This window comes from Microtus ochrogaster, chromosome 7, assembly GCF_000317375.1.
Source record: "Microtus ochrogaster isolate Prairie Vole_2 chromosome 7, MicOch1.0, whole genome shotgun sequence".
In the NCBI taxonomy this organism is placed as follows: domain Eukaryota; kingdom Metazoa; phylum Chordata; class Mammalia; order Rodentia; family Cricetidae; genus Microtus; species Microtus ochrogaster.
This window is the reverse complement of record NC_022014.1, coordinates 63,541,985-63,554,684: the sequence shown is the minus strand read 5'-3', so window position 1 is coordinate 63,554,684 and position 12,700 is coordinate 63,541,985. Positions and strand designations below refer to the sequence as shown.

At 41.8% G+C, this 12,700-nt stretch overlaps 1 protein-coding gene and 1 non-coding gene across 2 annotated transcripts in view; both read left to right on the top strand.

The window, feature by feature from the left end:
- The window catches only part of Ppm1e (protein phosphatase, Mg2+/Mn2+ dependent 1E), a 149,378-nt gene that overhangs the window by 27,401 nt on the left and 109,277 nt on the right, over positions 1-12,700 (top strand). The gene's annotated exons all lie outside the window — the stretch shown is intronic.
- LOC113456432 lies at positions 8,808-8,916 on the top strand. The gene has a single exon (XR_003377243.1). It is a non-coding gene; the product is annotated as a U6 spliceosomal RNA (small nuclear RNA).

Genomic DNA, 12,700 nt, shown 5'->3' with positions numbered 1-12,700 from the left:
CGAGTGCTGGGATTAAAGGCGTGCGCCATCATCGCCCTGCGGTGCTGCTGTTTTTGTGATGCTGAGGATGAACCCAGGGTCTCTTGCATACTAAGCATGCACATTGCTACTGAACCGTGTCCTCAGATGCTTGCCATTATTCCTTAATGATGTCACTATCTGTACAAAGATAAACACATCCTTGTTTACTGATAGAATTGCATGCAAGATATTCTGAAATAACAAATATGCAGCTCCACCAACATTGCCTTGGAAGGTAATTGTTTCTTTTCCAATTATCAAAAGTCTGAAAAAAAATTTAACCTTTAGTAAAGAAAGCGAACCTAAAGGTGTGTGACATCTTACCATGTTCCCCTCCCCTCACCTTTGCCCCTGACTTTTTAGACATGGTTTTCTCTGTAGCCCATGGAAGCCTGAAACTCCCTGTGTATCCCAGTCTGGTCTTAAACTCATGCTGATCCTCTTATCTCAGCCTCCAAGTATAACCATCATGTTCAGTTCATACGATTTATTGCAATATGGATCCAGACCAGTACTGGTAAACTGTTTTTGTAAGACAAATCTCATTGTGTAGCCCAGGTTGGGCTCAAACTGATGATTCTCTTGCCTCAGCCACCAGAGTTGTGATTATAGGTGTGCACCGTCATGGCCAAATTACTCCTGCTATTGCTTTAGGGTGAGGTTTGGACTGTTCTGATAAATTAATATATCAGTCCTGACAATTTATTCTTGTAAAATAAGATCAATTTGTCAAACAAGAGGTAGACTATAGGGACTGGAGTGATGGCTCAGGGGTTAGGGGCACTTGCTTCTCTTCCAGAGGACTCAAATTTCAGCTCCTTGCACCTACATCAGATGACTCACAACTGCCTCTGTCTCCAGCGCCAAGGGGATCTTAGGCCTTTGCCTAAGGAACTGACACATAGTGCACACACATAATTAAAGACAAAATATTAAAAAAGAAGATTCATATGATTTCATCTGCTAAGTAAGTGGGGTACAACTTTGTTTAGTTCCCTGTGGCTCTGTAGATCTAGGAAGCTGAAGCCTTGAGAAAGACCGTGTTGTATTCTCTGTGTGGCTGCTAACTTCTGAGAAAGGTGCTTGCTTCAGACTGTGCATCAGGGTAAGTGTGAAGGGAGTTTATTAGAAGTTGAAAACTGATTCATTTTTTATGAGAACTGACTGTTTAAAAACTATTATTGACACTTTCCTTCCTTCCCTTCTCCTTCCCTCCTTCCCTCCTTCCCTCCTTCCTCTCTTTCCTTCACCCTCTCTTTTTCCTCCCTGAGACACATTCTTATGTAGCCCATGCTGTCCTCACTCCTGATGCTCTGACCTCATCCCTAGCACCCCTCCACTCTTAGAGACAATTGTATGTGTTCAGTGTTATTTATATACTGTTTATTTGAGATGATCTTTTAAATGATTTATTGATTTTAATGTTTGTGTTTGCATGAGTTTGTGAGCACAAATGCACAGGTCTGTAAAGACCAGGAAAAGGCATTGGGTACCGTAGAACTGAAGTTACAGATAGTTATGAGCTGCCAGGTAGATGCTAGGAACCAAACCTGGGACATTTGCAAGAGCAGTATGTGCTCTTAACTGCTGAGCCCAGAGGTGTGTTTTTATGATGTCTCCTAGGTGATTTCAGACCCTGGGCTCAAAGAGTCTTCCTGTCTCAGTGTGCGAAGTAATGGACTGCAGGTTTCAGCTACCATGCTTAGGTATATGTGTCCAGTGTTACAAGCTTTTGTCTCTTCAGAATTTCCTTTGTATTTCCATATCCACAAAGATAAAATACTGGGAAGAACGGGAAGGGGAAGAATAGTGGGGGTGTGCTCAAAGCACATTATATACATGGAGGAAAGGTCTCTATGAAAGCCAGTGAACATATATCAATAAAATGGGGTATTGTGTAGTCTTAGGAACCATTATAGTGGAGTAATTATGAACAAGAGTAGCAAGCATGAGCAGTCATGAAGAAGAGCCTAGTCTGCAGACTTGTCAGCTCTGCCTCCTTTGCTGCCTCAGTTTCCTCATCTGGGAAATAGGAAGATAAGGTGGCTGTGATCATTAAGTGATTTCTATGCAAAGCACCCCACTTAATGCCTGGCCTGTGGCAGGTGCTTGCTCCCAAAATCTGTACACACCATTGTTGCAAGAGAGGGCCCCCTTGTTCGTCCCTGCCACCTGGCTAGCTTAGCCCTCGAAATAATCACACAGAAACTGTATTAATTAAAACATTGCTTGGCCCATTAGCTCTAGCATCTTATTGGCTAACTCTCACATCTTGATTTAACCCGTTTCTATCAATCTGTATATCACCATGAGGTCGTGGCCTACCAGAAAAGTTTCAGCACGTCTACCTCTGGCTCTTGGCCCATGGCGTCCCCTTGATTCTGCTTTCTTCCTCCCAGAATTCAGTTCTGTCTTCTTTGCCTACCTAAATTCTGCCTGATCAAGGGCCCAAAGCAGTTTCTTTATTAACCAATGAAAGACAGAAAGTCCTCCTATACCACACCATGTTTAGAATAGTTAAACTGAAACTAAGAGAGTTATGTTAGGGGGCTGGAGGGAGGGCTCAGTGGTTAGGAGCACTGACTGTTCTCCCAGAGGACCTGGGTTCATTTCCCAGCACCCACATGGCAGCTCACCACTGTCTGTAACTCCAAGATCTGATACCTCCACACAGACATATGCAGGCAAAACACGAAGGCACAGAAAAATAAAGAGAAAAGGAAAGTTGTATTAATTTAATGCTTAGTTCAACTAATTAATTAAATCAGTTGAAAATGAATAATTATATTTTGAAAAATTAACAGTTTATTTTATGTTAATTAGTATGTACTTTATGTTAATTAGTAAATGTAAAGATAATTATTTCTGGTGATTTTTTTTTTGAGACAGGGTTTCCTCTGTAGATTTGAAGCCTGACCTGGAACTAGCCCTTGTAGACCAGGCTGGCCTTGAACTCACAGAGATTCGCCTGCTTCTGCCTCCTGAGTGCTGGGATTAAAGGCGTGCGCCACCACTGCCCGGCTCTGATGATGTTAGTGACTCAGAGATGATGCTTTGGCTGTTTATATGGGCATGCTTGATTGAAGCAAGATGAATTGTTCATACCACACAGGCAGAATTTTTCTTAAATTGGTCAAGTTACATGCCACCTGCTAGTACATGGGAAGAAAGGGAGTGACAGAGTTGATGGAAGCAGTGCTAGACATACTTCATCTAATTGAACATTTGATTTTTTTTGCAATTTATTTAACAAAAGGGCGAATTTTTAAAAGGTGACTAAAATTAACTATACAAAAAAGCAGAAACTGATTTATAAAGAGAAAGCCCAAAATGCTACTTTCTGCAGAAAACCCATAGTCCAATTTTATTCAGACCGGAGAAAAGAGGTTTCGAATACATTAGGAGAAACTCAGCTGTTGGTTTGGGGTGTTTCAGCTGGAGGCAGGCAGGCGGGCAGGGCCATCTGCTGATGTAGTTGACTTGCTACTACAGTGCGTTCTGTTCTCAGAGCACCACAGTTACATTCTAGAACAGTCCTTACAGTGTCAGGCATAACACTTCACACCACTCGTTCTTTGGTTATTTGGGCTTCTCATTCAGTTAAAAAAAATGTGCTTCAGTGCTGGGAATCGAATTCAGGTCTTACACATGCGAGGCAGATGCCCCCTAGACCCTGAGTTACTGCCCAGGAAAGTTGTTTCTGTTCTTGCAGCCCACCTCAGGAGTTTCCCCAGATCATGTTGGCCATACCCTTGCCTATAACATCGAGCGAACCTCAGATGCTCACACTTTGCAGGCAGAGTAAGTTCAAAAGGTGTACTTGTCAGCTTTCAGCAAGGATTCTTTTGTTTGTTTGTTTGTTTGTTTTTCTCTTTCAAAACAGGGTTTCTCTGTAACTTTGGAGCCTGTCCTGGAACTAACTGTTGTGGACCAGGCTGGCCTCGAACTCACAGAGATCCCCCTGCCTCCGTCTCCCAAGTGCTGGGATTAAAGGCGTTTGCCACCACTGTCCGGCTCAGCAAGGTCCAAAACAAGAACGATGTTAGTTTGTTTTTGTTCTAATTGTTCTCAGGAGGAAGAGGGTCATCTTTTGTGTTTCACTAAATGACCACAGTTGGTTTGTTGTTGTTTTAAAGCATTTGCTTATTTATTTATTTAAGACAAGGTTTCTCTGTGTGTATCCCTGGCTGTTCTAGAACTCACTCTGTAGACCATGCTGGCTTCAGACTCATAGAGATCCACCTGCCTCTGCCTCCTGAGCACTGGGATTAAAGGCCTGTGTCACCACCACCTGACTTGCTTTATTTCTTAAATGATGTATATATGTGTCGATATGTGCAAATGAGTAGAGGTTCCCAAGAAGTACAGGAATTACAAGAGGTTGTGAGCTACAAGGGTCCTGGGAACTCCCACACTCAGGGAGACAGAGGCAGATGTGTAGCGAGCTGCGTGGAATCACACCTGATGGAGATGTATAATCAACTCCTGAGATGACTAAGGCCTGACCTATGCTATGATCATGCAATGATTATCAGCTGCTTGCATATGCGTGGGCCTATGGGCAGTGCCCACCTGGCAATCCGGGATTGGCAGCCCATGCCTACTTAAGGGCTGGGAGAGGTTTGCCCAGAGAGAGAAAAGGGAGAGAGAGAGGGGGGAAGAGAGAGAGGAAAAAAGGAAAGAGGTCAGAGAGAGAGGAAAAAAGGAGAGAGGTCAAAAGGAGAAAGAAAAAAAGAGAGAGGTCAAGGAAAGAGGACGGAAGAGAGAATGATAAAGTCCTGAAATAAAACTGCAGTGAGAAGAGCTCCGGTGGTCGCGTCAGCCTTGCAGGACGAGGTAGAGATGTGACGCAGATGGATCTCTGTGAGTTCAAGGCCAGCCTGGTCTACGGAGTGAGTTCCAGGACAGTCACGGCTGTTACACAGAGAAACCCTGTCTTGAAACACACACACACACACACACACACACACACAGTAGTGAATGAGTTCTCTTAACCTCTGAGTCCTCTCTCCAGTCCTATTGGTTTGTTGATTTGTTTGTTTATTTGTTTGTTGACAGGGTCCACACTGTGCCACAGGCTGGCCTGAAAGTCAGTATGTTGTTTAGGCTGATTTCAACTTGCAAAGATCCTCCTGCCCCAGTTGCCCAAATGGCTAATATTAAATGGTCTACCACCATGCCAACCCCCTTTTTGTGATTTTGATAGTGAATTTATGTTTGTTGATACTTTATCTTGAGACTGTTTTCCACACTTTTGATAGCATTTTAGGTGACTTATCTCTGTATGATTTTTTTTCCAGAGTAAATTAGTCTTCTATTGGTTTGAAATATTTATAGTTGATTCACTAGGGAGAAAATTGGAAGACTTAAATATCTATAATAACATAAGTGGGAGTCTGCCTTTTAAAATAGAAAATTTAAATTCATCTTTTGGATTATAGTGTCAAAAATGATGATCTTGGTCTGGGTTATTTTTCATGTTCAAAGTTAATTACTTTCTATGGACTGTGCAATCAGAGCAAAATTGGTAGGAAGAAAATGAAGACATAGCCGGGCAGTGGTGGTGCATGCCTTTAATCCTACCTAGCAGGCAAGCAGATCTTTGTGAGTTTGAGGCCAGCCTGGTCCACAGAGCAAGTTCCAGGATGGCTAAGGCTACACAGAGAAACCCTGCCTTGAAAAATCAACAAAACAAAACAACAACAACAAAAAACAAAACAAAAAACCCCCAAAACCAACAAAACAAAAAAGACATCTGCTAACTGGTGTATAGGCATCCATGTAACCCCAAATCTCCCTTTACTTGTGTCTATAAGATGTTATTGATTATTGACTAACAGACACAAAGTGAATGGGTTTCTGCTGCTCCTTTATCCTGACTTGTTTTATGTCCATTTGACATAAACTAAAATCATCTGTAAGGGGGAAACCTCATTTGAGAAAATGGCTCCATAAGATTGGGCTGTAAGCAAGCCTATAGGGTATTTTCTTAGTTAGTGATTGATGGGGGATGGCCCAGCCCATTGTGGGAGGGGCCACCTCAGTTTGGTGGTCCTGGGTTTTATAAGAAAGCAGGTTGAGCATGGGAGCAAGTCAGTAAGCAACACCCCTCTGTGGCTTTATCATCATTTGCTGCTTCAGGCTTCTTCTTTTGGGCCAACCAACTCCCAAATCATAACACTGAGACTTAGTTCTGAATGCTCAGCCCAGCCTAGGCTCATTTCTGGATCTCTCTTTTAACTTAAATCAACCTGTTTCTCTTTATCTACCCTTTGCCTCAGGGCTTTTTACTTTTCTTTCTGCCTGTATATCTCACTTTCACTGCTTCTCGGTCTGGCTGGCAGCTTTCTGGCTCCCAGGCCTCTCCTTCTCTTTCTCCCTGTTCTCATCTCCTCCTCTCTTTAGATTCCTCTTCCTATTCATTCTCTGTACCTGTCAGCCTCGCCTGTCCTTTCTCTGCCTAACTGTGCAGATGCCATACAAACAAATGTAGCACACCGTTACACAGTTAAAGTAATATTCTGCAACATAAAACAAATGTAATATATCTTTGCCTAGTTAAAATAATATTCCACCACATCCTGCTCCATTTGAATTCTTGCTTTGGCTTTCCTCAGTGGTCTGTGACTGTGGATATGTGAGCCAAATCAACATTTTCTTCCCCAAGTTGCTTTTTGGTCATGGCATTTCATCACAGCAGTGGTAAGTGACCCTGACTAGACTTCCTCTAATGCACTGGTTCTCAGCCTGCTGAATGCTGCAACCCTTTAATACAGTTCCTCATGCTGTGGCGACTCCCTCCACTATAAAATTATTTTGTTGCTGTTATGAATCATAATTTAAATATCTGATATGTAGGATATCTGATATGTGACCCCTTCAAAGGGGTCATAGCCCACAGGTTGAGAACCACTGCTCTAATGGCATAATTTTATTTTTGCAGTTTGCATCCTTACTAGTAACCCTAGTGTTTGGGAGGCTGAGTATGAAGTGTCACCATAGGGTGCTAGCAAGGCCTCACATCCAAACAAACAAAAAGCCAAGCTCTCCCCTCAAACCAAGAAAGATTTTATTATCATTTTTATTCTTTGTTGTTAAAAGATAAGGAAATGAAGGCAGGACAGAAGTCTCAGAATTCTATTTTACTCTTGATTCTCTAAATTTGCCAAGGAAAGGGGGCATTGCAATGCATCTTCATCAACTCTATGTGCACCTGTGCCAATGCTGTGCTTGACAGCGCCACACCGCGTGTAGGAGAGTGCTGGGGGAGGAAGCTGGTTTCCGTACTTGTGCTCCAGATAGCTTAGACTCACCTCACTGTCTACCTTTATTCCTACATTGTTTAAGGGGCAAATTTTATCTTAACCATAAATAGCACACATTGTTTTCTTCTGCAGGTTTCCTCTTGTCTATTTTAGAAGCAAGCAGAATATAAATCATGGAAAGAAGTGTCTCTTGTGTAGCTCACTCTTTTTTTTTTTTTTTAATTTTTTGAGACAGGCTTTCTCTGTGTAGCCCTGGCTGTCCTGAAACTTGCTCTGTAGACCAGGCTGGCCTCCAACTCAAGAGATTCACCTGCCTCTGCCTCTCAAGTGCTGGGTCTAAAGTTGTGCACAACCACACCTAGCTTCTTGTAGCTCAGTCTTAAAGCCCAAAACAGTGGTCCATGTTTGTTCTAGACCAGCAGCCCAGTAGTCATCATAATTGGTAACACAGTGAGAAATGAAAATTCTTAAATTTTTGATGCTTTAAGTCTCTGAATTGCTTCCCAAAAGAAAGACTTCTGAACATTACCTCCAAAATATGTTCATTTGCTTTCAAATAGTCTTTTGTTTAACCTTTTCTCTCCCAAAGAAAATTCGACCTCTTTTATGGCAGGGGTTGTATTTTACCTTTATCTCTTATCTTAAAATTTGGCCCCCAAAGGTTTTAAGCCTCTCCAAAATAACACTTCTTGACTGGCTTGTACAGCGGGACTTTGAAACCTCATTCTCGTGAAAACATCTTGGAGTTCTTCTTACCATCATGGAAATTTTAGGTGGAGAAATGGCTGATCTAAGATGACTTGGGGAGATTACCATCTTTGCAGAAGGATTCTAAGATGTCTTTCTGGATCATTTGCCTTTGGATATCGCCAGATTGCCCCTTATCGCAATGAAAGCAGATATAGGAGACTGTACTGTAATTAGCCAATTCTGTCATTCCTGCCAAGCCAGGGAAGGTTCCTCATTGTGAACACATTCTGCTGCCAAGAGCTCAATTGGAACATTGTGCTTATTTTTGAGGGGATCTGAATGTGAGCAATTTGGCTTCAAGATTAAATGAGGGAATAGGTTGTATTGATAAACCTGATTTAATATTAGCCTTTTAAGGGGAAATTACAGTCATAAAGAGGAGTATACGTCAAGTATTGAACATCATGCAAAAACAGCATAGAAATCGAAAACCCCAGTCCAAGTCAGTGGGTGCTTAATACAGATGTGGAACTGTGATGAGCAGTCTGTGGGACACAAAGCATCTTCATGAATATATGCATGCATACAAAGTTCCCAAGCCTTTGTAAAGATAATCTGACAGAGCTGGGTGTGCTGGCACACACCTGTATTTCCAGCACTTGAAAGGTGGGGATAGGAGGATCAGGAGTTGAAGGCTCTCCTTAGATATAGTGACTTATCAAGTTCAAGTCCAGCCTGGGCTACCTGAGGACCTATCTCAAAACATCAAAAAGAAAAACATACATATAATAGAAATGAAAATAGATGAGTGAATCACAGGAAATAGAATGGGTGCTTGCTTCAGCAGCACATTTACTAAAATTGGAACAATACAGAGAAAAGATTAGCATGGCCCCTAAGCAGGAATGACTTGCAGATCTGTGAAGTGTTTCATATTTTTTTGAGAGTCAGATAAAACTTATATGACAGCATATTTTAAATCTGTAATGTATTTCACTAATAGAATTTAAAATAATAGACATTTTATCAAAGTCATTATTTTTTGAAATGACATTATTAAGGTCAGTTTCTCTTCAACTTGTTTTTAATCTAAACTGATTTATCACATTGTGGATTAAAGTGCTTGAAGGTATAAAAGAAAGGAAAATAGAATGAGACAAATGTTCAGCAGGGTTTCCAAGGAATAGGAGAAAATGAGTATTGTTCAGAAAATCAGAGCACTGTGGTGGACAGGGAGCCCTGGCTTCTGAGCTGGCTATGTGTTGTTGGTATGGGCATGGCCAGGTAAAAAATCAAAGGGATTCAGACCCATGGCAAAATGGCAAAGCCTAACCCTCAAGTAAGGCTCAGTAATGGCAAAACCTTTCTAGGTTCCTGTGTGGATGTTGATAGTGTGGGCAGAAATGTCCACGGGAACATTTCTCTGGGTGATTATGACGTGAACACTTCTCTCTCACAGAGATTTTCCTATAAAGGAGGAGCCAGACTCTCCTTTGTTCAGCTGTGTACCATAAACCCCGCCTCCCTGTTCGATTGTGTACCATAAACCCTGCCTCCTTGCTGGCTGTAAACCATAAATCCCACCTCCCTGTTCATCTGTATAACATGACACCACCTCTGTCATTTCTTTATTCCCTGGCTGCCCCATGCTCAGGTCAAATTCCTGAAGTTGTGCAAGGCTGTGGCAGAGAATGAAAATCCTGTCGGCTGCCCCACCTGTAGTCCCAATTACTTGAGAAGCTCTGATAGCTCACTGGAGCTCAGGCATTTGAGGGTAGCCTAGACAACAGAGCAACATCCCATCTCAACAATAAAGTATAAAATTAAGTTGGTTCTAGAAAGGGAGTGCCATTCTGATGGAAGGAGCAGGTGGGGGTGAGACCGCAGGCTTTCATTGTGAGGGAGGGTTAGATGTGGGTACGTGCGTTTACTGACATCCAACCTTGTGTGAGGATAAAGGAGAATCTAGGGTGAACCTGGGATATTAATAATTATTGAAATAAAGATTTGTATCGTATTTTCACGTACACATTTGAGAATTTTAACAGTTTTGGGGGGCATTTGTTTCAACTTCCAATACATTCATGCTCCTATATGATTTCATCTGGGAAGACTGGGATTTGAACACATTACCACTTCAGGCGGTGCAACCTGGGACACATTTCTCGGTATCACTGTCAGTCATGTATGTCGTGCACTGTATCCAGTGAATTGTTTCAGGGCTGCTGCATAGGCTCTGCACTACCTCGTTCTGGGCTGCAGGCACACAGGCCAGGGCTTGTCAGTGCGTTTGTGAAAAGAGCCAGCAGCTTTGCCAGCTGCAAGGTATCTGGTACTACAATTCAAGACTGCCGGTGTTGCACAAAGCATCCAATGTATAAACGTATAAATGAGAGTTTTATTTTATTTTATTTTTTAGTCTTGCTCTGTAGTCCAGGCTGTGCCCGATCCATGCCTAGCTTTGCAATGTGATTATAGTCTAAGAAAATGTCCATTTCTGAAAACACAGGCAGGACCGGACTAACCTACACTCTGAAGTTTGATAATCAAACAGACCAAAAGATGAATGGTAAACCTTTAAGGTGTGAAATTCTGTGGTACAGATCATTTTAAGAAGGAAATTTAAGAATGTATTAATTTTCTAGCCTAGCTCATGTGGTTCCTGCAGCATAAAAGCCGACCAGTGGATTCTTAAGTAAGCCATTTAAAACCTTCCCTTTAGCTCCAGAATCCTCAGTTGGGAGATAAAAGCCATCCTCTATCAAATTAACTATAATTAGGTATGTGAGTAAGAGCTATAATATGTAGCTGTTGTTCTGGATTTCTTACAGGCAGGCTAAGTAGGAATTACAACTGAGACATCGCAAGTGAGCGCCGCTGCAGTAACATCCTCTTGTACAACATGGCAAGCAGCCTCCAGCCCAAGTCCTGGCTGCTCAGGGTCTCATGTGCTGTTTGGGCTTTGAGCCAACTAGAGAGGATTTCTATCTGCAGGGAATACGTATTGCTTTGGAACTTCTGGCTTTGCAGAATTACTATATAGTAATAATGTCTTGATTTGTCCAAATCCACATTTCTGATAGCCTACCATGACCTCATTCTTGAAATATGATTAATAATAAAAATCACAGATATCATGCTAGGAGTACTTAAGGAATGGGCTGGTAAGGGTTTTTAAAGTTAGAGTCCTCTCAGCCCTGTTTCTTTTCCTTCTTGCTTGTCGTCTCATGGTTTCTATTGCCCTGAAGAGACACCATGACCACAGCAACTCTGACAAGGAAAACATTTAATTGGGGTGGCTTGCTTGTAGTTTCAGAGGTTCAGTCCATTATCATCATGATGGGGAGCGTGGTGGCAACACGGTGCTTGACAAGTAGCTGAGAGCCCTATATCTTGCAAGCAACAGGAAATGGTCTCAGTGTTGTACTGAGGGAAGCTTGAGCAAAAGAGACCTCAAAGCCCCCACCCCACACAGTGACACACTTCCTCCAACAAAGCAACATCTCCCTTTGGGGGCCATTTTCTTTCTAACCATCACATTTGTTTCTATGGAAAGGTTTGTTTGGGTTTCCTGTTTTAGGGATTACAGGTCATTAGCTCTATTGCTTTCAGGCCCATGCAGAGCTCTCAGTTATGGCTGGATGGAGTATGTGGTAGAGGCTGCTCCTCTTGAAGTAACTGGGAAGAAACAAAACAGTTTTGTTCCTTTAAATATTTTCTGTGATTTTTTAGAACCTCAGTTATTCAAAAAGTTTGCTTATCAGATTATATAAATCAAATGCTGATTTTTATTTTTTATTTTTTTATTTTATTATTTTTTTTTTTAGCTAGCACTAATGTTGACACTTGGTCATCTCCTTCAACCTTGGGGATTCCAGGCATAGAACTCAGATACTCGGGCTTGGTAGCAGCACCTTTATTCTCTGAGCCATCTTGCAGGCCCTTGACACTTCATTTGAGTCTTGATTGAAGAATAACAAGTTAATTGATCTTTTTAGGATATCATTGGCTAATCCTATTAAAAAATTTCTATTGTAGGGTTGATTATAATGTTGCATTGCGTTGTCATAGTAACTTTATTCGTCAATTCTTTTTTGTTTTGTTTTGTGTAGCCTTGACTGGTACTGAGACTCATAATGCAGACCAGGCTGGCCGTGAACTCACAGACTTCTGCCTGCCTGCCTGCCTGCCTGCCTTCCTAAAGGGTTGCACCATCACATCCAGATTGTGTATCCACCTCTAATAGTTATCATGTCAAAAAAGAGTAGGATTTTCTATTTTTAAATGGTTGTTAATTTGTTTTGAGACAAGGCCTCACTGTGCCAGTGGCCCAGAACTTCCAGTGTAGCAAGCTGAAGCTAGAAGTATTGGTACATGCCTGCAATCTAAGCACTTGGGAGATAGAAGCAGGAGGATCAGGATTTAAGGCCATCCTCTCTTAGTGAGGACAGCCTGGGCTGTGTGAGATCCTGTCTCAAAAATAAAAATAAAAAACAAAAAAGACTGGGGATATCCTTGATCTTGTAGTGATTTTTCTGCCTCTACCTCCCAGCTGCTAGGTTATAGGTGTACATCCTTACCCAGCTAGGATTTTCTATTTCTTTTTCTTTTTTCTTCTTTCTTCCTACCTTTCTTTCTTTTCTTTCTTTCTTTCTTTCTTTCTTTCTTTCTTTCTTTCTTTCTTTCTTTCTTTCTTTCTTTTTTGAGACAGGGTTTCTCTGTGT